This window comes from Haliotis rubra, unplaced genomic scaffold (assembly GCF_003918875.1).
Source record: "Haliotis rubra isolate DU_JTF1 unplaced genomic scaffold, ASM391887v1 Scf171, whole genome shotgun sequence".
NCBI classification, from domain to species: domain Eukaryota; kingdom Metazoa; phylum Mollusca; class Gastropoda; order Lepetellida; family Haliotidae; genus Haliotis; species Haliotis rubra.
The window spans coordinates 1,014,394-1,036,661 of NW_025765681.1; the positions used below are offsets into that span (position 1 = coordinate 1,014,394).

General features: G+C 38.2%; 1 protein-coding gene and 1 long non-coding RNA gene across 2 annotated transcripts in view; one reads left to right on the forward strand and one right to left on the reverse strand.

Annotated features, from left to right (window-relative positions):
- Nucleotides 1-22,268, reverse strand: part of LOC124272606 (anaphase-promoting complex subunit 4-like) — a 184,685-nt gene that overhangs the window by 18,141 nt on the left and 144,276 nt on the right. The window lies entirely within an intron of this gene.
- On the forward strand, nucleotides 13,386-18,259 carry LOC124272634. The gene is made up of 3 exons (XR_006897378.1): nucleotides 13,386-14,169; nucleotides 15,790-15,986; nucleotides 17,908-18,259. It is a non-coding gene; the product is annotated as an uncharacterized LOC124272634 (long non-coding RNA).

Here is a 22,268-nt window from a genome sequence, read left to right on the forward strand (position 1 = left end):
TCTCAAGTCTGATGATAACTTGTCATGACACAAACTCACACAGACTTTGGTTCAGTTAAAATCAAAAGTAAAGATTTCAAAATCCTACAGTTATTTCATCTTTGTCTATGTACACACGAAATACCCAGATCATATTCTAGACGACTGTACAATAGTATCCATTTTTTGCGTCTAGACAATATTTATTCAGGCATCACATATAGCCTTAAGATGATCAGACCCTTTCTTCCATCCAAACAGCCTTGTGATAGAATATACAGATAACCTTCATCTCATACTGGCAAAAAACTATTTTAATGGGATTTGACATAACTGCACAAATTGGCACACGCGTCGCTTAATACCCGCGACAGACATACATGCAGCAGGTGCAAGTGCTGTTTGTTATAAATTTCATCCAATCAGATCTTGACTCAAGGTTGAGCCTCAGTCTGACGTCAGCAAATTGGTATCAGTGACATGACACTTTGTGAGCTTGTAATTGGAACAATTATGAGTAGTCAGATTCAGAAGTTTGCCAGTACAGGTGTGTTATTGTCAGGTAGGATGTTATGATACAGAGCTGGAGATGTGCAGGAAAAATTTGTGAGAAAAAGTACTGTCAGAAATTAAATGAAAATGTGAACTTAAACAACTATTTAAAGCAATCGCTGTTAATATTTAGTTCAATATTCTCACAAACTGAGAACAGGTTCCAGTGCTTGTTGATTAAAGAGATGAATAAAACAATAATTGAGATGCATCTGGTTAAGAGTTAAATTTTAATCAACTATAAAGAGTAGTGTCCCTTTGTGATGCCAGGATCTACTCACTGAGGATTATAATCCCAGATTCAACAAGAATAAGTTACTTTGCGTTTCCTTTCACAGATAATTGGTGCCCGGTAGTTAAATAACTTGTTATGTTGAACACCTGAGTTTGATTCTCCACGTTGATAGAGTGTGTTGAGATCATTTCTGATTTTTCCCCACATCATAATGTTTCAACAAAAGATACAAAAATTCAAGAAATTGGTGAATCAATAACAAAGCATAAAACTTTCAGGATGACAAGTTCTTGTTTATTGCTAAGAGTGGCATTTAACAGCAGACATTAGGATCTTTCAACGTCATGCCTTGAAGATTTTTGCCATGCTCAACCAATGTCCTGCAATAATAAACAAACCTACCGAAGCTCACATGCAATAAAATTTTCCTTTTCAAATATCAATATGATCATAACCATTACGTCCCAAAAGGGTTTACATCATTTTAAAATATTTTCAACAGATTGAAATAATAAGATGTTTATTGGAACGAGGAAATGAAGTGTAAGACATAGAAAATGAAAAATGCTTAAAAGCCTCAATGTGATCATCGTTTATGTTTGCGAAGTTTGTTAAAATACACTAACAGTGGTCCCTCAATAGATGTACAAAAGGGGCAGGATTTCACCCCTCAGAGATGATGGCTTGAAATGGACTCACTATATATTCAGTGCTCCATTAACCTGCCATTAGAGATGATAACAACAGCTCTGAGTCTTTTGTGAAAGGATTACTATATTCAAGAGGATACCTCAAATTGATGCCATTATGTGTAATTCTGTGAAAACATCCCGATTTCAAATTGTCTTTTAAGTGCGATCGATTGAGGACACAAGTCCAGTGAACTGGTGATTATATATGATCTTACAAAGTAGCCTATGGCCATCACTTTGAAGTTAAAGAATAACAGAAAGGGTAATATAAGGGAATTATAGTGCTGGCTCAATATCTAAAATATATACCAGCACATCAGTGTATATGACAGGCTGTAATGTAACCCTGTGTATAACAATGTGAGACATACCCCCATAAACAACCCCTTATTTCCTTCCTCCAATTTAGGACCGCCTCCGTGGTGTAGTGGATAGAGCGTCCGCCCAGAGAGCGGAAGGTCGCGGGTTCAATCCCCGACCGCGTCATACCAAAAGACGTTAAAATATGGTACTTGTTGGTCCCTGCCTGGCGCTCGGCATTAATGGGTACAACAAGGACTGGTCGGCTCGGAGTCAGTATAATGTGTCTGAGTGGGGTATTCATGCTTCACTGCGGCATGGTATCTCAGTGGGCTAGCACTATAAAACCAGCTTCAGTCTGGGCTAGTACAAGCAGCCTTACCTACACATACACACGCATGCACGTCGTCATATGAGCGAAATATTCTCCAGCGTGACGTTAAACCCAATTTCACCTCACCTCACCTCCTCCCATTTAGTAACTTTCAAAATCAATGTAATTTATATTCCCTGTTTCTACTGAGATTCTGGAAGAAGAAATCGGTAGAACATAAAGAATAAAAAATAAGATTTCAGTTTCTTTCTTCGACGCTTTGTCACATTAACATGAGGGTAGGTGTTCTTGTTTAGTAAGAGAGTCAGTTTGATTTCTTTGAATTTAGAAGTTGGAGTAGTAAGGAGAGGATAAAAATATATGGATGAACAACTTCTATGTTACAGTGAGGGGAGGTGGGGTAGCCTAGTAGTTAAAGCATTCGCTTGTCACGCCAAAGACCTGGGTTCGATTTCCCACATGGGTACAATGTGTGAAGCTCATTTCTGGCGTCCCCCACCGTGATATTGCTGGAATATTGCTAAAAGCGGCATAAAACTAAGCTCACTCATTTCTTATGCTGATTCACTTGTGTCACTGAAATGCTTTAAGAGTTTATATACTTCGCACACCAGTCTGAAATTGTTGCCAAATATGGCATTGAATCAGTTCAGTCTCTGAAATGCCTCACATCTTCTCACTTGTGAGAGAATGTCTTGATCAAGTTTTATATCCTGTGAGAGCGACTTTTCAGTGTAGGTTCTAACACCATTATGACTTGCTTGACAACAGTGTTAGAACCTACACCGAAACATCGCTCTCACTGTAATAAGGAAGTTGTCCATCCATATATTGCTATCCATCCTTAGAGTACTAGTCAGTTTGGTTTAACTCTGCTTTGAAGTGTCTGTAGTTATATCAGAGCAAAATGGCTTGAAATAGACCTTAAGTGATGCAGGTGGTAGATGCTTGTCTGATTAGAGTGAGTGAGTGAGTTTGGTTTTTACTCCGCTTTTAGCAATATTCCAGCAATATCACGGAGGGGGACACCAGAAATGGCCTTCACACATTGTACCCATGTGGAGAATCGAACCTGAATCTTCGGTGTGACGAGTTAACGCTTTAACCACTAGGCTACCCCACCGCCCCAACTCTGCTTTGAAATGTCTGTAGTTGTATCACAGCAAACTGGGTTGATGTAGGCCTAAACTGATGCAGGTGGTAGATGCATGCCACATTAGAGAAACCAGTGTCTCACTAGGTGGCAGAATATACGTTCAAAGGGACATTATTTTGTAAGATATAATAATCAGACCTCCAGAGAGTATAATTAAGACCGAGACATAAACAGAACAAAACACTGAGAGATTCCAACTTTGATCAACCAATTGAAAGTAGGTCTCGTTAATCAAATGACTGGAATTTTCCCCTTTCTCCAAAGCGCTATCAAAATATCAGAAAAAAACCCACTTCAATCATCTTGAAGGTTAACCATGTTTCAAATTTACATCCGAGAATAAATAACTATATTTCACACCCCGCTGTAAAAGAAATTTCCATTTCTCAAAGCACACGATTACATCAAAGATTCCTTAGATAAAACCCACATCAAACAGTAAAGGGGGCATGCCCATGAACCATATCCGTCTGGAAACACAAAAGCCATGTCCACAAACCCCCCGTGCACAATGGGGAGCCCCTCATCACCATGCTGTATGTAAAGATCTACTATTTATCAGAATTCTAGGACATCCGCTGTACATGCAGGACAACAATCGCCTACATTCACGATGCACAAAGTGATAAAATCGACAGGTGCAGTGCGCGCATCTGCAGATATAGGTAAACAATAGCAGCACCACGCGCCACCCGGCATCAGTGCTCGCACGCGACACAGCACCCATCACTGGTTATTGCCACGGAGGAGAATACGAGAGTGTCAAGGTTGTTGAGGGTTTAAGTAAAGAAATGGAAGATATAGGGAGATAACGTACTTCCTGTAATAAAGTCCACCTTCAGAAAGAAATACACTGATACATCCTGTATCTTTAACTGGCATGAGGACAGGTTTTACCTGTGGATTTTGACTTTGTTTATTTAATATTAAGCAAGATTTTGATGTTTCAATAGAAAATTGGTTCACCAAAGAATCACACTGAAGTCAAAATATAAGTCATGTGCCCATAGTAAGATGGAGTGAAAGAAAAAAAGAGTTGAAACCCTAAAGTCAATCCAGACTTCAGAATCCAACAAGTTTGTTTCTAATTGGTAATAATTGACAAAATTGGTACATCAAAGCATCACACTGAATTGATAAAAAAGTCAAAATATAAGTCATGTGCCCATAGTAAGATGGAGTGAAAGAAAAAGACTTGAAACCCTACAGTCAGTCCAGACTTCAGAATCCAACAAGTTTGTTTCTTATCAGTCAACATATTCTAGTTCTATAATGGTCAACCCAAGTCTGGTTACTATGGTTATACAGCTGGTTCCATTGTCAGTCCTGTCAGTGATGCCCATATTAACAACAACATTTTTATCACCTGTGGAGTTTTTATAGCTGAAGGGAGTTTTTAAAGTTGAAGGGATGTTTTTGGGTACTTTTTGTTGTTGAACACAACACTCAGCAATATTCCAGCTATCTGACGATAGTCTGTAAACATTGGAGTCCGGACCTGACAATCAACCAATTGACAACTGATTTATACAATTTGGAAACAATAACTTTCATCAACAGTCACCGAACTTGACAACCCAATTAGTCGCCTCGTCATTTGTTTGTTGTTTAACTCCATTTCAGCTAATATGGAGGCGGTCTGTAAATAATTGAGTCTGGACCAGACAATCCAGTGATCAACAGCATGAGCATCGATCTACGCAATTGGGATACAATGACATGTGTGAACCAAGTCAGCAAGCCTGACCACCCGATCCCGTTAGTCGCCTCTTACAACTCCAGTCAGCAATATTTCAGCTAATACGGAGGCGGTCTGTAAATAATTGAGTCTGGACCAAACCAGTGATCAACAGTAATGAGCATCGATCCACAAAATTGGGATACAATGACATGTGTCAACCAAGTCAGCGAGCCTGACCACCCGATCCCGTTAGTCGCCTCTTACGACAAGCATGGGTTGCTGAAGATCAATATTCTAACCCGGACCTTCACGGGTCCCTATGCAGCAGCATCATGAACCCTGCACCTAACTTCTTGAAGCAAACAATATACCTTTAAGGTCATGAATTCTCACAAGTTGTTCTACTTTATCAACATTCAACATTCACACATTTATATAATGTTATAATGAAGACATGGGGGGAGAAGTGCTGTCAAGCATTTTGTCTACACTGACTGTAATTACCTCCCCTGGCTCTAACAAAACATCAGGGTGGTGGGGTAGCCTTGCAGTTAAAGTGTTCACTCGTCAAGCCGAATACCTGAGTTCGATTCTCCACATAGGTACAATGTGTAAAGCCCATTTCTGGTGTTCCCTGCCATGATATTGCCAGAATATTGCTAAAAGCGGCATAAACCATACTCACTCACTAACTCAAACAAAACATCTAATGCCATCGTTTACCCAATCACACATTATACAGTGAAGTCTTTTTTGATTAGTTGCCTCAAACAGGTTGTGTGTGTCCAAGTCAATCTGGCTGATAACCTATCAAGCACCCTGGAATCCTTACTGGCAATGATTGTGGCGGAAAACTCAACTCACTCACTCACTCCTTACCGGCAAAGTGACAAGGTAGAGTATGAATGATCTATTATACTACATTTAGCAATATTCCCCACATTAGGAATCAAACCCAGATCTCAAGCATGATAAGCAAATGCTTTATCTGCTCCACTACCCAGGTAAGTTGAAGGATATGTTCACAGATTGTTGTACTATGCAATATTCCAGGTACATAATTGTGATCTGTACTCTGTCACCTCGAAACAACCTGTGGTTGTTATGGACAAGTTCCATGTCAGCTTGTGATCACATGCAGCCAACTCTAACTAGTGACAAAGATTTCCTAAAGTCATAAGACTGAAAAAAGAGATTCCGTCAAAATTCAGATCTTTCAAGACTACTTTAAAGTGGAACTTTATTACATTGGCCCTTGGTATGTAATAACAATAATAATAATGAGAAGTCTTATAATGCGCTAATCTCCACGCAGCAAAGCATGCTCCAAGCGCTAACACCCTGATTATTATTACCCCGGATAACCCAAGCTGCCTGTTTGGCGCTAGAAGGTTATAGTCACATGACTTTATCCAACCGGGTACCCATTTTCTGCTGGGTGAACAGAGGCAAGCTTGTCCTGCTTGAAAGAGAAAAGTATGTTTCCATTTTTTGGCAATTTTATACAGTTCTAATTTGTAGCAAACTGAAAACATTGAGAATTATAGCAATCGAAATGCAAATAATGTATGTTTATATCTGTTAGTTCTTCTACTAGATATTTACGTAAAGCATTAATTTTGAAAAATAAATATATACAATTTTTTTTGTCATGTAACAAAAATATCTCTGTCATTATGTAAATATCTCTGTTGGAGATGATCTGCATTGTCATCGAATGAAGGTAAGAATCTTTTATATCAATTCCTGGGACACACCTGTATAACACCTGTCTTAACTCTGAATTCTGTGAAGCAATTAAAGCATTCAGGTATAAAAAAGTTCTTATTGATGAGCTTAAGGATCCATGCTCACTTGAAACTATTTTTTATGGCAAATCGGTATAATATTGTTTTGTCATCATTCTTTCCTCCGACTGGGTAAGTATGACCTTTTTATACCGTGCACGTAAAAAATCATGAAAGAAGTGTCGCTTAGACAGCTATAAATGTTTCTGTACTACAACACACTACCCGTACCAGAAGTATGGATGATCATAATCGTATCAAACCACATGAAAGAGACAGACATCCAATAAAATCACAACATGATCCCCTGTCAAATCTCTTGACAATAACTGCCAGAGCCTCAGCATTGAAATAATATTCATAAATTTGTATAGCCCAGTTTTGAGGAAATATGGTATTATTAATTTCCATACAGGTGCTGCTCTAAATAAAGCTCGACAGTATGGGTCATAAACATGATTATATCATTGTACGTAGGGGCTGGGCAATGATGCGGGCCCTTACGGCCAATGGCGGTGGATGGTAATGGGCTTGCGCACGTCTCCTCGCCAGATTCTAAATTGTGCATTATTTTCTTCTTGGATGAGGGTAATACAAAGGCAATTTGTTTGTAGGAACTGAAAGAGATGTGTTATTGCTTATCAAGCCCATTATTAGACCCGTTCACCTTGCAGGTGGGAGACTTGCTGTGACGTCTCGTTGTCAACATGTCACTGTCAAATCTACTGGATAATACACAGGAAGGGGTTTCAGTTTAACGGAATTAGGTGAATAGAAGCCTTGATGTCCGATTGGTCTCAAAGGGGGGCTTTATCTTAGTTTTCTATGACTTATCAGACATGACAAGACACTGGTGTGATTTGCATGCTTCTTGAAATAAACAAAATTTGACTGGGAGGAAAAGACACTTCTTGAGTGAATGAAAGTGAAAGTGATTTGACTGGGAGGAAAGACGAGTGAGTGAGTGAGTGAGTGAGTGAGTGAGTGGGAATCTTGATTGGAACTTTAAACCCCATTTTACTTAACTTCATGAGAGGTGGATCTATCCTCAGCATCTCCCAAACCTCTTTAACTCTGAACCCTTATTACCACAGAAACGGTATATATTTCATATATTTCATATATATCCAACAGATGATACACCTATTATTACACTGGTCATGATCAGACGAGTCAGAATAAGAGAACAGCCATAGTCTGATTTTTTAAAATAATAATAATAAATCAAATATAACCACTTTGATGACAATCACTTCAGCTTCACTAGTAATAGCAGCCTGACGAAGCCTTTTCAGTCCCTACAGGTATCAGGAGTTCAACTCTGCACTACCCGTACAACAGGATCAGGTTACTCTTTTGTAATTTTAAGTAAGTTACAAATAGGTATGTTGTATTACCATATATGGTGATAAAGGACTTTAAGTGTCACCTGTTGTATTGAAGCCCATGAACATATCCACTATGTAAAAAATGACAAATGATTTGTCACCTTTCATACCAGAATATATATACACGTATAATAGCAGTTCATTGGTTATTTATCCAGTACATATAATAACAATTTATTTGTTATTTCTTATCCAGTATATATGTATACAAGTATAAAGTAACAATTCGTTTGTTATTTCTTATCCAGGATATAACAATTCATTTCTTATTTCCTTTCCAGGATATATAATAACTGTTCAATTGGTATTTCTTATCCAGTATATATACTACCCATCAAAAGTTTAGACTCACTAGTGTAAATGTAGCCACTTACTTCAGTCAACTGTTCTAAACTTTGCAAAATATTCCATTCAGTTTAAAGGTACTGTTTACACATGAACTAATGTATTGTAAAGAAAATTCGTAACGTTGAAAAGATTATTGTCATGAATTCAGTAAATGATGAAAATCAGTGAAAACTGGCGAATTCTTTACAAAACTTTACACCAAAACATAGCTGTTCACATGAACGATATTTGCACATGCTTTTTAGCTATTTGATGCATAATCCTCATACAATTCATCTGCAAAAACTTTGCAGTTGGTTCCCCGAAGTTAGTGGAGAAATTCTTCTTCGATGTAACCATATATATATACATAACATATACTGAATGCTTTAGGTGAGTCCAAACTTTTGATGGGTAGTATATATAAACACAATTCAAAAGTATATACAATAACAATTTATTTGTTATTTCTGGATGTAAAAATTAACAAATTATTGGATACTTCATATCCAGTATATGAAAAGTCTCAATTCATTTGCAAGCAGCTGCTTTGGTTTAATTTCTATATCTTGTCCACCAACTGATTTCTGAGTAATAAAAATGAAACTGGTCTTTCATATCAGCTACACAAGCGAGCATGACTCCCTTCCATCACAAAAGGAACACTGTGGCATAAAAGATTACAGGGAAAAAGCCATAAAAACAACCACATCCCATTGTGAACACTATTGGATACACATAAAACATCTGGACATAAGCATCAATAATTGCACTCATATGAGCAAGAAACATAAATTTTTCTTTTATTATTTTCAAATAATAAATGTATTTCAGTACCCTATATGTCTCCAATCTTGTGAGCAACCGTAATATCTGGGAGTTACTTTTCAATAAACCCACTCAGTTGTTCATAATGTGAACAAGCTAACCCTGAATATTTTATGTTATTGAGTCTTATAATGGCTACACAGGATAGCCATGTTTATTTACCTTACAGTCTGAAGTATGACTGCAAGCACCTGCTAACAGCGCTAAAATCTGTGATAGAATGTCACCTCATCCCCTGCATTATTGATAACATCAACCAATCAAATTACATGCTAGACTGAAATCAGCCAATCAGAGATAAGAGATATTGAAACAGGTGGTATAGCAAGGTTGTTATCTTAGACCTTGATTATTACTGTAAACCTTAAAAGATCAGCTCTGACAAATTACAGCAATATTTGAACCTCTTTGTACTGGGCCTGGATCTGTAACAGAGATGACTTAGCTGTTATAGCTTCATTTGTATGATATTCTTCCCATTATGTGATTTGATCCATTCAAGGGAGGAAATAATTGTGAAAATTATTGAGTGATTAAAAGATTGTTGGTGTTTGCTAATGGGCCTATCCCTTGTGAAAATATCTAGTTTCAGAGAAGGATTAAAACATTTTCCAATCAATTTACATCTATGAAGTTTAATTAAGACACTTTCCAATCATTTTATATCTGCTATTGTTCCACACAGGAAACTATTGCATTGAGTAATTAAGGTAATAATTAATTAATCATTTGAGCTATATCTTAAAGTTAGAAGATAAATGAAGACAGATAAACTTAGATTTATGTCACTTGAACCTGTGAAAAGACTTATAAATTATCAGGGATGGTGAACATGAAAGTGAGTGAGTGAGTATGGCTTAATGCCGCTTTTAGCAACATTCCAGTCAACGCTTTTACCACTAGGCTACCCCACCGACCCTGAATATGAAAGACAAATGCTACCAGACCTATGTATTTCCAGACTTCATGCAACTTATGATGATTATCAATGGCTGTTTACCTCAAAGTTGCCATATTCCTTCACCAGAGAAATTTATACTTTCTTCATGGACCTGACATAATCCTACTGTGGATTTGAAACCTCATATTCAGTAATTAAAAATCATGGTCAAGCCATAATCCTACTGTGGATTTGAAACCTCATATTCAGTAATTAGAAATCATGGTCAAGCCATAATCCTACTGTGGATTTGAAACCTCATATTCAGTAATTAGAAATCATGGTCAAGCCATAATCCTACTGTTGATTTGAAACCTCAAATTCAGTAATTAAAAATCATGGTCAAGCCATAATCCTACTGTTGATTTGAAACCTCAAATTTAGTAATTAAAAATCATGGTCAAGCCATAATCCTACTGTTGATTTGAAACCTCCATATTCAGTAATGGTCAAAAAATCATGGTCAGAAGCCATAATCCTACTGTTGATTTGAAACCTCATATTCAGTAATTCAAAAAATCATGGTCAAGCCATAATCCTACTGTTGATTTGAAACCTCAAATTCAGTAGAAATCATGGTCAAGCCATAATCCTACTGTTGATTTGAAATCAAATTTAGTAATTAAAAATCATGGTCAAGCCATAATCCTACTGTTGATTTGAAACCTTCAGTAATTCAAAATGAAAGCCATAATCACTGTTGATTTGAAATTCAAGTAGTAATTAAAAATCATGGTCAAGCTATAATCCTATTGTTGATTTGAAACCTCAAATTCCTCATCATTCAGCCATAATCCTACTGTTGATTTGAAACCTCAAATTTAGTAATCATGGTCAAGCCATAATCCTACTGTTGATTTGAACCTCCTCAGTAATTCAAGTAATGGTCAAGCCAAAATCCTACTGTTGATTTCAAGCAAATTCATAATCCTACTGTTGATTTGACACTTCAGAATCAAATAAAAATCATCAGGTCAAGCCATAATCCTACTGTTGATTTGAAACCTCACATCATGATTTAACATTATGGTCAGGCCACCCGCCTACAGTTGCTTTGTAACCTATAATCATTCAAGTCATGCACACATTGCATGTGTGCATAGTCTGCAACATCCTAGCTATATGAAGATGTTTCCTTAATGTAACATATCTAATATTTGGGATTACACTTTCTTAGTAAAGTACAAATTCTAGTACTTTTGGGGTTGAGTCCCATCCGGGATTCGAACCCATACCCTCAGAGTCAGGCACCAAATCGCCAGCACATAAAGTCAGCCTCCTAACCCACTCAGCTACTGTGACTTCCACAAAATGGAAGTCGGACAACTGGTAGTCTAGACTGCAGACTTTGTGTACCCCTCTGATAAGTGTAAATTGGCATGGCTCCCACGTCCGAAAGCTATGATTGCACAATGCCATTTAGAAAGTGGTCAAATGTAACATATGTCATATTTGGGATTACACTTTCTTATTAAAGTACAAATTCCAAAACTGCAAAACACTTAGCACTGATCTATGCAGTTGGAATAGGATAACACATAACACGTATCAACCAAACCAGCGAATCTGACTACAACACTGTCATTTAGTCCCACAAACATAAGTTATCTTATCTAAAATTATTTAAAGACATACTGGTATTTATCAACAACAAAATCCAAAGGATTTGTTTGTCCAGGACAGAAGAGTGAGTGAGTTAATATTTAGGGTCACATCGGCAATATTTCAGCCATATCGTGACCCAGGACAGAAGAAGAATTGCAGGCAGTAGAACCTGTACAATTTGTCATACCTGAATTATTACAACTATAACTGCTCAAAAGAAATTAAGGACCTGACACCACATTATGAAAGAATTGGGTGATCTTTAACATATTTTGAGTAGTATATGTTATTACAATATGAATTGTTACTTCTTCATTATTATGAGTGATATTTCAGTGTTGATTTTATTTAACACGTAAAATATACTGACTTATCACCCAAATGATAATGTAGTTAATAATACACCTCATAACTTTCAAGACAAGGAAGTGTGGGTAACAGCTTGGTTGTCGGTCGGGGGCACCTGTTGCACAGGGAAGTTCAGTCAACAATGAGATTACACTCATTACACGAGATGCTTACATATTGACTTACAAATCCGCCTGCTCAAAAATGTTTCATGGTGATGATTGAAACAGGTTGGTTTTCTTATTTTGTGATAGAAATAGGTATATGTTGAAAAAACTCATTTAAAGATATATACTGGAAAATGGACTTTTTTTAAATACCTTCAAACCTGAACCTATGGATAAAAACTGGTATCATCTCTATTTGATAGGGACTCCCAAAAAAAATGATCATGATCAAGTCTAAAATCTCAACTCTGCTCTTTGAGAAATATTTCTTGTGAATTTGGAAAGGGTTTTGTTGCATTAATTTTGCAATAGTAATACCGTATCATGGCAGGTAATATAACAAACATGTGCCCTTGTGGACCTTTTCCTATATACCTCAGTTTTAGTCCCATCTTATATCTGTGGGGTACTGGGACCAGACTCTGCCCTGGACCCCCAGTTTAGTACACTATCCAACAAGCTTAGGGTACTGGGGTCAGTTCTCCCCTCAGACACGCATTTTAGTTCCATCTAACAAGCGTGGGGTACAGGAACTAGACTCTGCCCTCAGATCCCCAGTTTAGTCCCATCTAACAAGCCTGGGGTACTGGGACCAGACTCTGCCCTCAGATCCCCAGTTTAGTCCCATCTAACAAGCCTGGGGTACTGGGACCAGACTCTGCCCTCAGATCCCCTGTTTAGTCCCATCTAACAAGCCTGGGCTACTGGGACCAGACTCTGCCCTCAGATCCCCAGTTTAGTCCCATCTAACAAGCATGGGGTACTGGGACCAGACTCTGCCCTCAGATCCCCTGTTTAGTCCCATCTAACAAGCCTGGGCTACTGGGACCAGACTCTGCCCTCAGATCCCCAGTTTAGTCCCATCTAACAAGCCTGGGCTACTGGGACCAGACTCTGCCCTCAGATCCCCAGTTTAGTCCAAACTAACAAGCGTGGGGTACTGGGACCAGACTCTGCCCTCAGATCCCCATTTTAGTCCCATCTAACAGGCATTGGGTACAAGAATCTGCTTACACTGAGGCAAAGCAAATCTTCTAAACACTAAATCTGTGTTTGAATATTTTCCCAAAGACATATCTCTGCAGCTCTTTCAAGCTTTCCAATTATTCCGTTTACACCATTTCCGTGATCATGTGACCCTTTGTCCATATATATTGACACAACAAGTTTGTCTTCAACCATTAGTGCACATCACATAATTACAACAAGACGCCCTACAACTCGCAACCTAAGCAAACAGCAATCTGTTGACTGAATTTCTGAAGTATTTACAGACTCACAGACCAAGTGACAATGTGACATTTCAACTCTGAGAGTACCTGCAGCACTGCCAGTTTTTTGACAAAACGTAAAGAATTCTGTCTTTTTATGTAGCAAAAGATCTCAATCAGCAAGTTAGGGCGATGTTTGAAGATCCCAAATGGATGCCCTGAGTCTGGTCCAACTCGTGTGGAAGATAAAGATTCTGAAAGGACTGCTTGTTTGAATAGTATTAATTATGCATTGACAAATCCTATACATTTTGAGCCCACTCAGCTACCACGCTTCTATCGTAACCCTGTGAGCGCCGGGATCAGCTCGGGACGGGTGAGTCGGTGCTTGGCGCGTGGCGTTTATGTGTTTTTATCTCCATCATGCTTCTCGGAAAGGTCACACCCATCTGTACGCTTCACAGCTCCCGGATTCTTTCAAAAGACATACACGAGACATAACACGCAAAGATGAGGTCAAGGGAGACTTGCTCGCATATCTTAAATATATTTCTGATGATGTAAAGGTCCGGCTTCTACTTTATACTGAGGGACTCCATGTCGTTCAATGTGGAGGCAAAGTTGTCAGACTCACTCTAAGTACTGAATTCTTTTTTTTTGTGTTTAAAAGTTTGAACACTTTAACATTTCTTTTCATTAAATTACATTAAACATTTGAAAAACAGGATATCCCAAAAGTATGGCAGAAAATTGTTTAATCACCCCTAACTTAGTTAAGGGTTAAAAAGAATAACTTAAGTTATCATGTTTTATTCAAGTTGCGAATACTAATTGCTGGACAACTCATTACACATGCAATAATGATGTTAGCTTGCTGCGATATTTTATATTTTACACATATGTTCTACTTATCTACCCATTCCACCCCAGTTATGATTTGTACAAGATGTTACACTGTTCAGTTATAATTCATGGAGTGAGTGAGTGAGTTTAGTTTTACACTGCTTTAGTAATATTCCAGCAATATCACGGCGGGAGGGGCACACCAGAAATATACTTCACACATTGTAACCATGGGTCTTCAGTACTACCAGCCAATGCTCTTTCCACTAGATTACACTGAGATTACACTCATTACACCTGGATACCCCATCGCAGCAAATTTGATGGACGACAGTGACTGTTATAGCACTCACTCACTCACTCATATCTCGCAATAAAACATAAATAAAACAATAAAACATTTACATAAATGTAAATCATTAAGATAAAATCATAAAAATTGTTGAACTTGATTCTGAACCAGGATTCACTTTCTGTTTTGAACATGCTTTTTTAACAAATAACAATTACACTATACTAAGTCATTATTAAAAATGATAGACAACTTATACATCCGCCATAAAATGGTTTAAGTCGAAATTACTGGACTCTCCTGATTCTGAAAGTAAACACAACAGATTCTCATCTTTTCTCCATTACAAACTACATTTGAATCCAAATACATGAATTGGCACTGTTGAAAATAACTGTTCTCAAGTAGACGGACCACCGCATCGAATCACCGAATCACCAAATCAAAAAAACTCTTGAAGTAATTTCAACACTGAATTTCCATTGAATGATGTTGAACATAACTGTAAAAACACAAATGGTGTACTGGATGTTGACAAAAGTAACATTCCCTATTCAATCACATTGCAAAGTAAACTCTTAAATGTTTGAAAGTGTGAATCTTAGTCCAATGAAATTAGCATTTTTGAACACCCCCTGTTTTGTTATTGCAGAGACTTATTTATACAGCTGCTGACAAATTCAAGACAACACTTTAGTTACTTATCGTAATTACTCTAATAAAGCAAGCCTTAAATATAGAAAAGTATTTTTTTAGGTTCAATGAGAATTTAAACAGGGGACAAAAGCAAAGTTTTTAACCAAACAAATTTTCAAAATATACCTTAAAAAATAATGTGTCATCTGTATTTGTCATCTTAAAATAACGTAAATAATATTTGTACATATATACAATTAATCACCGAAACAATCTGTAATTTTCTTAAGAGATTCCCAGTTTTGGGATGATTCTATACCAAACTAAAAAGTTAGGGATCATAAATTCTATTAAGGAAATTGTTTTGTAGAAGACAGAGAACCCAATCATTAAAAATATCCACAAAAATACTGAATATCCCTCCAACAAAATTTGTTCAGAATAGATATATTTTACATAATAAACAAGTGATTTTTCTTCATTTACAGATTAGTTACGGTATTACATTTTTGAGTTGTAAGTTCAACAAGCCCACCATGACTCTCCATGACAGAGGACGACCACACTTTGAGACCATTCAGACCCACCGTCTTCAACAACTTGCTGTCACGCTATGCAAACAAGCATATATTCTGTGGAAAATCTTGGCGTAACTTGAGAATCATGGTCATATTTTTATGAAAAGGTTTGGTTCATGTGACTTTGATGACTACCTTGTTCCCCCCTGTATATTACAGGTATATGACTGTATAGGTATAGGTATGGTTTCGGGGTTACTTATATTTTGTGACCGCCTCCGTGGTGTAGTGGTTAGAGCGTCCGCCCAGAGAGCGGAAGGTCACGGGTTCAAACCCTGACCGTGTCATACCAAAAGACGTTAAAATATGGTACTTGTTGGTCCCTGTTTGGCACTCGGCATTAATGGGTACAACAAGGACTGGTCGGCTCGGAGTCAGTATGATGTGTCTGAGTGGATATTTCTATAAACCCAGCTTCAGTCTGGGCTAGTACAAGCATAGCATACACATACACATACACATACACATACACATACACATACACATACACATACACACGCATGCACGTCGTCATATGACCGAAATATTCTCAAGCACGATGTTAAACCCAATTTCACCTCACCTCACCTCACCACTTATATTTTGTACTTCTTAAGATTAAATATTTCCCGCTCCTGTAATTATGATACAAGTTCAATATGGAAAAACAGTGAGTGAGTGCATTTAGTTTTACACCGCTTTTAGCAATATTCCAGCAATTTTCATGGCAGGGGACAACAAAAATGGGCTTCAAACATTGTACCCATGTGGGGAATCGAACCTGGGTCTTCGGTGTGACAAGGGGATCTCCACTGGCCCTGAATCCTTCAGGGTACTCAACTTTTGTCAGGGTGGCCATCTTTGCTCTTCATGTAAAATCTGCAGCAGCCTCGCAAGAAACATAATGTTTTTACACAAGCCTCTGCTAAGCTCTGGCATCCAGTATCTAGCCCTTCCTCAACCCTGACAGCCCATACTCATCCCCTTTTAGCTCTAGCAACCAAGAGTGATCCACTTCTCGGCTCTAGAAGCCTTCACTCTTCATCTTCAGCAGCCAAGATTCTTTTCCATCTCAGCTCTATCTTCCAACATATTTTCCCTTTCTAAGCTCTCCCATCCAAGATGTCTTCCCATTCTTAGCTCTATCTTCCAACATATTTTCCCTTTCTAAGCTCTCCCATCCAAGATGTCTTCCCATTCTTAGCTCTATCTTCCAACATATTTTCCCTTTCTAAGCTCTCCCATCCAAGATGTCTTCCCATTCTTAGCTCTATCTTCCAACATATTTTCCCTTTCTAAGCTCTCCCATCCAAGATGTCTTCCCATTCTTAGCTCTATCTTCCAACATATTTTCCCTCTAAGCTTCTCCAAGATGTCTCCCATTCTTAGCTCTATCTTCCAACATATTTTCTTTCTAATTCTCCCATCCAAGATGTCTTCCCATTCTCTCTATCTTCCAAGATGTTTTCCCTTTCTTAGCTCTACCATCCAAGATGTCTTCCCATTCTTAGCTCTATCTTCCAACATATTTTCCCTTTCTAAGCTCTCCCTTCAAGATGTCTTCCCATTCTTAGCTCTATCTTCCAACATATTTTCCCTTTCTAAGCTCTCCCATCCAAGATGTCTTCACATTCTTAGCTCTATCTTCCAAGATGTCTTCCCTTTCTTAGCTCTACCATCCAAGATGTCTTCCCTTTCTTAGCTCTACCATCCAAGTTGTCTTCCCTTTCTTAGCTCTACCATCCAAGATGTCTTCCCATTCTTAGCTCTACCATCCAAGATGTCTCAGTTCTACCAGCAATTAGCCTTCCTCATCTCAGCTCTACCAGCCCATACGTATCTACCACTACTAAATTAGAGACTTAGGTTCCTTAATAGTCAAGGGTCATATAACTTTTATAAACTATCTTTATTAAACCTTTTGCAAACTTTATTTTGGGGCCAAGAGTACACAAGAAACTGCTGATGGAACCTGATTGGGTAGGAAAACCAATGTGTGTCACCAACACAGTAAAGATTTATCCTTTAAAGGACCGAAATTTGTTTCAGATTTACTTTGGTGATCCCAGGAAATCTGGAAGAATGGCTCTTTGAAGCCGGGATTATGCACATCTCCCTCTGAGCAGTATCCTCGTGTGTGTAAGCAACATGGTGCAAGGGGGGTGCTTCCATACAGGGATGCTTCTATGCAGGGATCCTGGACGCTGGACAACCATCATTATCATAACAATAAACATTTACCTTGCCATGTTTATTTTGCCAAATATTGCAACAGACCATCAAATCCAAAGCTTTACCGGAAATTGGTTTAGAAAAGTAGGGATTTCCTCAATTCAGGCTGAGGAATATCAAATCAACAGAAATGCAAATTTTCTCACGGCATGTCCAGGTTTAAACCTGAATAAATTACATACAAGACTAAACCTCATTTGTTATAAGTTGGGCCAGTGAATAGAGCTAATCTGATGAAACCAGATTCACGCTGACTTGCGCATAATTCACTCAAAGCTTGCTGAAATGATCCTGGCTTGCGTCCAAGAGAGTGCCAGGCACGTCGCGTACTGTTAAGTTTTAATATAGCGGGACTTGATTGGTCGATGATGACCGAAAGCAGCTGCAGAACACGTGAAGGATATTGAGAATCTTACACTGCAGTGTCATTGAAGACACTCCCTGCCTCATCGTGACTGTAGTCTACCCGCTTCTGTTCTGGGCCACTGATCTCTAATGGAGAGTCCCCAACCGTCTTCAAAACACCTATCATTGACATACCGGAGTCTCGCTACAATGGGCCCATTTGAAAGAAACCTGAGAGCTTAGATGGACATTCTGGGTCATTGCCTGGCGCGCCTCCCCTCGTTCGGCACCCCTACAAACACCTCCCTCTTCTGTTTGCTTGAGCAGCGTTATTACCCAGTGTGTAGATCAAAGCTCGGTTGGTATCATTGTCCCCCCCTCCCCTAATGATTTTACCTGTAATAAAATATAACACAGTAACGCTTAGTTTCCTTCCACTGGGGTTCATAGATAAAAGTGGAACATAGATAAAAGTGGAACGTAGATTTTGTGGTTGCATGAAATGTCAAAGTTACATCTGGCCCAATTGTCTGAGGTGCTGTTTCCTGTTGAAAGTTGTTTCTCTGAGATGTTTTAGTCATATTTAGTAACCCACATGTTCTCAGTGTTGGATACAAGTCCTCCATGAACAAGACTTAAGTGTTTCCCATTAGGCCTCCACTGTATTACCGCTATTGCAATGCGCCGCCTTTCACATGATGCGTATTACAATGCTTTCTGCTCAGAACCTGTATATTGAGTAAAAACATATATGAAGTTTTGTGATTATCTCTATGGTTTAAGTTAAAATTTACATAGACATTCCTTCATACTCAAACTTTTCCATTGTAATTAATTGACAAAACAGCATACTTTACATACTATAAATAATATAAAATAGGAAAATTGAATCCCTCAAAATCAAATCTAAATTCAAGATTTCTGTTATCACAACCATAACATTTGTTTTTTGGCTTTAGTATGTAGAAAATAGGCTCTACATTAACAATTAATTTCACTCACCGTCACACAACACAGAGACTTACAATATATACGGGAATACAGGTTCCAGAATCACAATATACTGCAATACAATTTATTTGCCAATACACAGCCCTGTTTCCTATTGTTACACTTTCTGTCAGTTTTATTCAATTCCAGTTTTCAGTAAGCATTGAAGCATAAAGAGCTGGTTCAGAATTACAGAACTAAACTTCTACTGGTCAATAAGGAGTACTGTCATTGAATTTCAGTTTGTTGTTTAATGCCACACTCAGCAATATTCTACCAATATGGCAGTGGTCTGTAAAGTATTGAGTCCAGACAATCCAGTGATCAACATCATGAGCATTGATCTACGCTACTGGGATACGATGACATGTTTCAACCAAGTCAGCGAACCTGACCACCCAAGTCGCCTCTTATGACAAAAGCATGGGTTGCTAAAGACCAATTCTAACATTGAATGTTAACTTGCCCTGAGGCATTAGCTGTCCAGCTTTTCACACAATTTCAAGCACTGCACATAAACATCTAGATTTTACAGAATCTACAATTCTTAGTGATTACTGAAGCCCATTTTCGGACTATGGCACATATGTACATGTACCACAATCCTTAATTTAAAGAATTGCAACATTGATATTCCATATCAAGACAAAGAAAACATTCGCCAAGACACTTAAAAGTGAAACTTTTATTCAAGAAGCATGTACTACATTACCACCCAAAAGCATCAATTCACAATCTGCTTTATTCAATTAACTCTCACTTCAGGAAAAAGTACCACAACAAATTGTACAAGTCAATTCACGACTCTCTACAATTATAAGACTGAATGATTGATGAACCGTGTGTAATCTGCAGCAGAAGGAACGTCGGGAGGCGTGTGAGAAAGTAATCTCGCCCAGGTGACAAGTCTGTTCTGCCATACACCATACCTACATGCTACACTAAACCCAAAAAACTCCAGACACGTCTACCCTGACCATCTTCCACTCCAACACAATTCCAGCTCGACTAATCTCCCACAGGGAACAATCAACTTTTCATACACTTTTTCCCAACATGCCACAATGAACAACCGTACAAATTCATCGCCCGGCAAAGCCCCACAATTCACTGTAATCTCCCAGCGAACCATGTCAGCATCTGCCTGATTTCCACACTTCCTCACCCCTGATTTCATCCCACTCAAGGACATCCCGAACTTACTGAAAATCCCCTAAAACATTATCCCAGTGCAGTGAAGAGAAAAACATATCAATCGGGTGAAGCTGGACAAGCTATCCCCTGCCCAGGCTGTGGAAATGACAGCTTCTTCGCTTCTTATGATTATCATAATGAAAAGCCATGGAAGGAAAGGAATATGGTTGGTTTAAATATGTGCAAATGATCTGCTTAATGGCGCGATTATTTCCAGAGGTTTTTGAAAGAAGGAGAAAGTTTACTCAAGTCTATCAAGATAATGGCATCAATTGAAGTGCCAGATTCAATGAATCCACAGACCCTGTGGTGTCAATCTGCCATTAAGATGGAAAATTAGGAGAGAATGAGACAGGGAGCTGGATGGGACTACAGCAATGGCTGTCAGTGAACATCAGGAGAATAGTCAAATATTTCCTCTTGAGTAGCTCTTGATGGCTGAGCTCCAAAACATCTTTAGCAGCATCTGTATCATGTTCTCCCAGTAAGCAGATGGGGAACGTTGGCGAAACAATTCTTGTCATATTCAATACTCATCTATTTCATGGGTGGGCTCTTGATGTCCTGGAAGAATTGGAATTTCCAGTGTTATCTGTAACTTTACTACTTGAATATTACATCCAATGTTAAAGCTGGTTATGAAATTTTTCTTATAACAAATTAAAGCTGAAGTAAAATTATGTGTTTATTATCCCAATATACAAATTGGAAGTTTTGATGAGGCCAATTGAGGATAAAGGAATTTAACACTGTTTTCCAAGAATATTGCTCTCATATAGCAACATGTATGAATCCATAGTTTACAGTTTGTGATTGAGATACCATTTCCCAGTTTTACAGGAAATGCTTCCAAGACACTTGATGTTGACTCACGAGGTTGGCAATCTGACTTGAGTTTAGTATATCCCCTTGATGCCAACCATAGAGGACAGAAATAGGTAACAACAAGTTGAATATTTTAACACACTTTTGGTACCAAGCAACTAAAACCACCAACCAAGGCGCTCTCATCAGATGCTCTATCCCTTGATCACTGAATGAGTGGCAAAATTAGGGTATTATGCTAATTAAAATATGTGGGGGTTTTGGTGTCACTAATGCCTTGATATTCCAATTGTGAAAATCAAATTAAAACAACACTGTCAACTTTGAAAGCCATTTTGTTCATCAACACCTGCATTTTGACTTATAAAAATCAAGTTATTCCTAGAACAAAATCTTCATTGGTTTGGTTAAAATTGAAAATAACTGTATCCATCAAGTAAATTTTACTCAAGGTCAACAAATCCAATCTGTTTGACCTAGACACCTCATCGCTATGACAACAAAGTAAGAAGTAACCATAATCATAAAATTGTCTGTAATGATTGTCTGACACCCTCTATCAAAACTGACACCCATTTAGTAAAAATACCATGACAAAATACATTTTCTAATGGTCATCACCTCTGAAAAAAAGCCACTTCAACCCCGCCCTGTCCTGCACAGTGTATCCACACAAGGGGGCAACCTATGGGGGTAATTACGGGTCCCTAAAAGGGTCTGGCTCGGAAGCCAACGGATGGGTCACAATTAGATGGTCCAAAAGGGATCATTATGTAGCTTTTCCTGTCAATTTCTTAACTTTCCATTTCGAAAAGTCAGCTGGA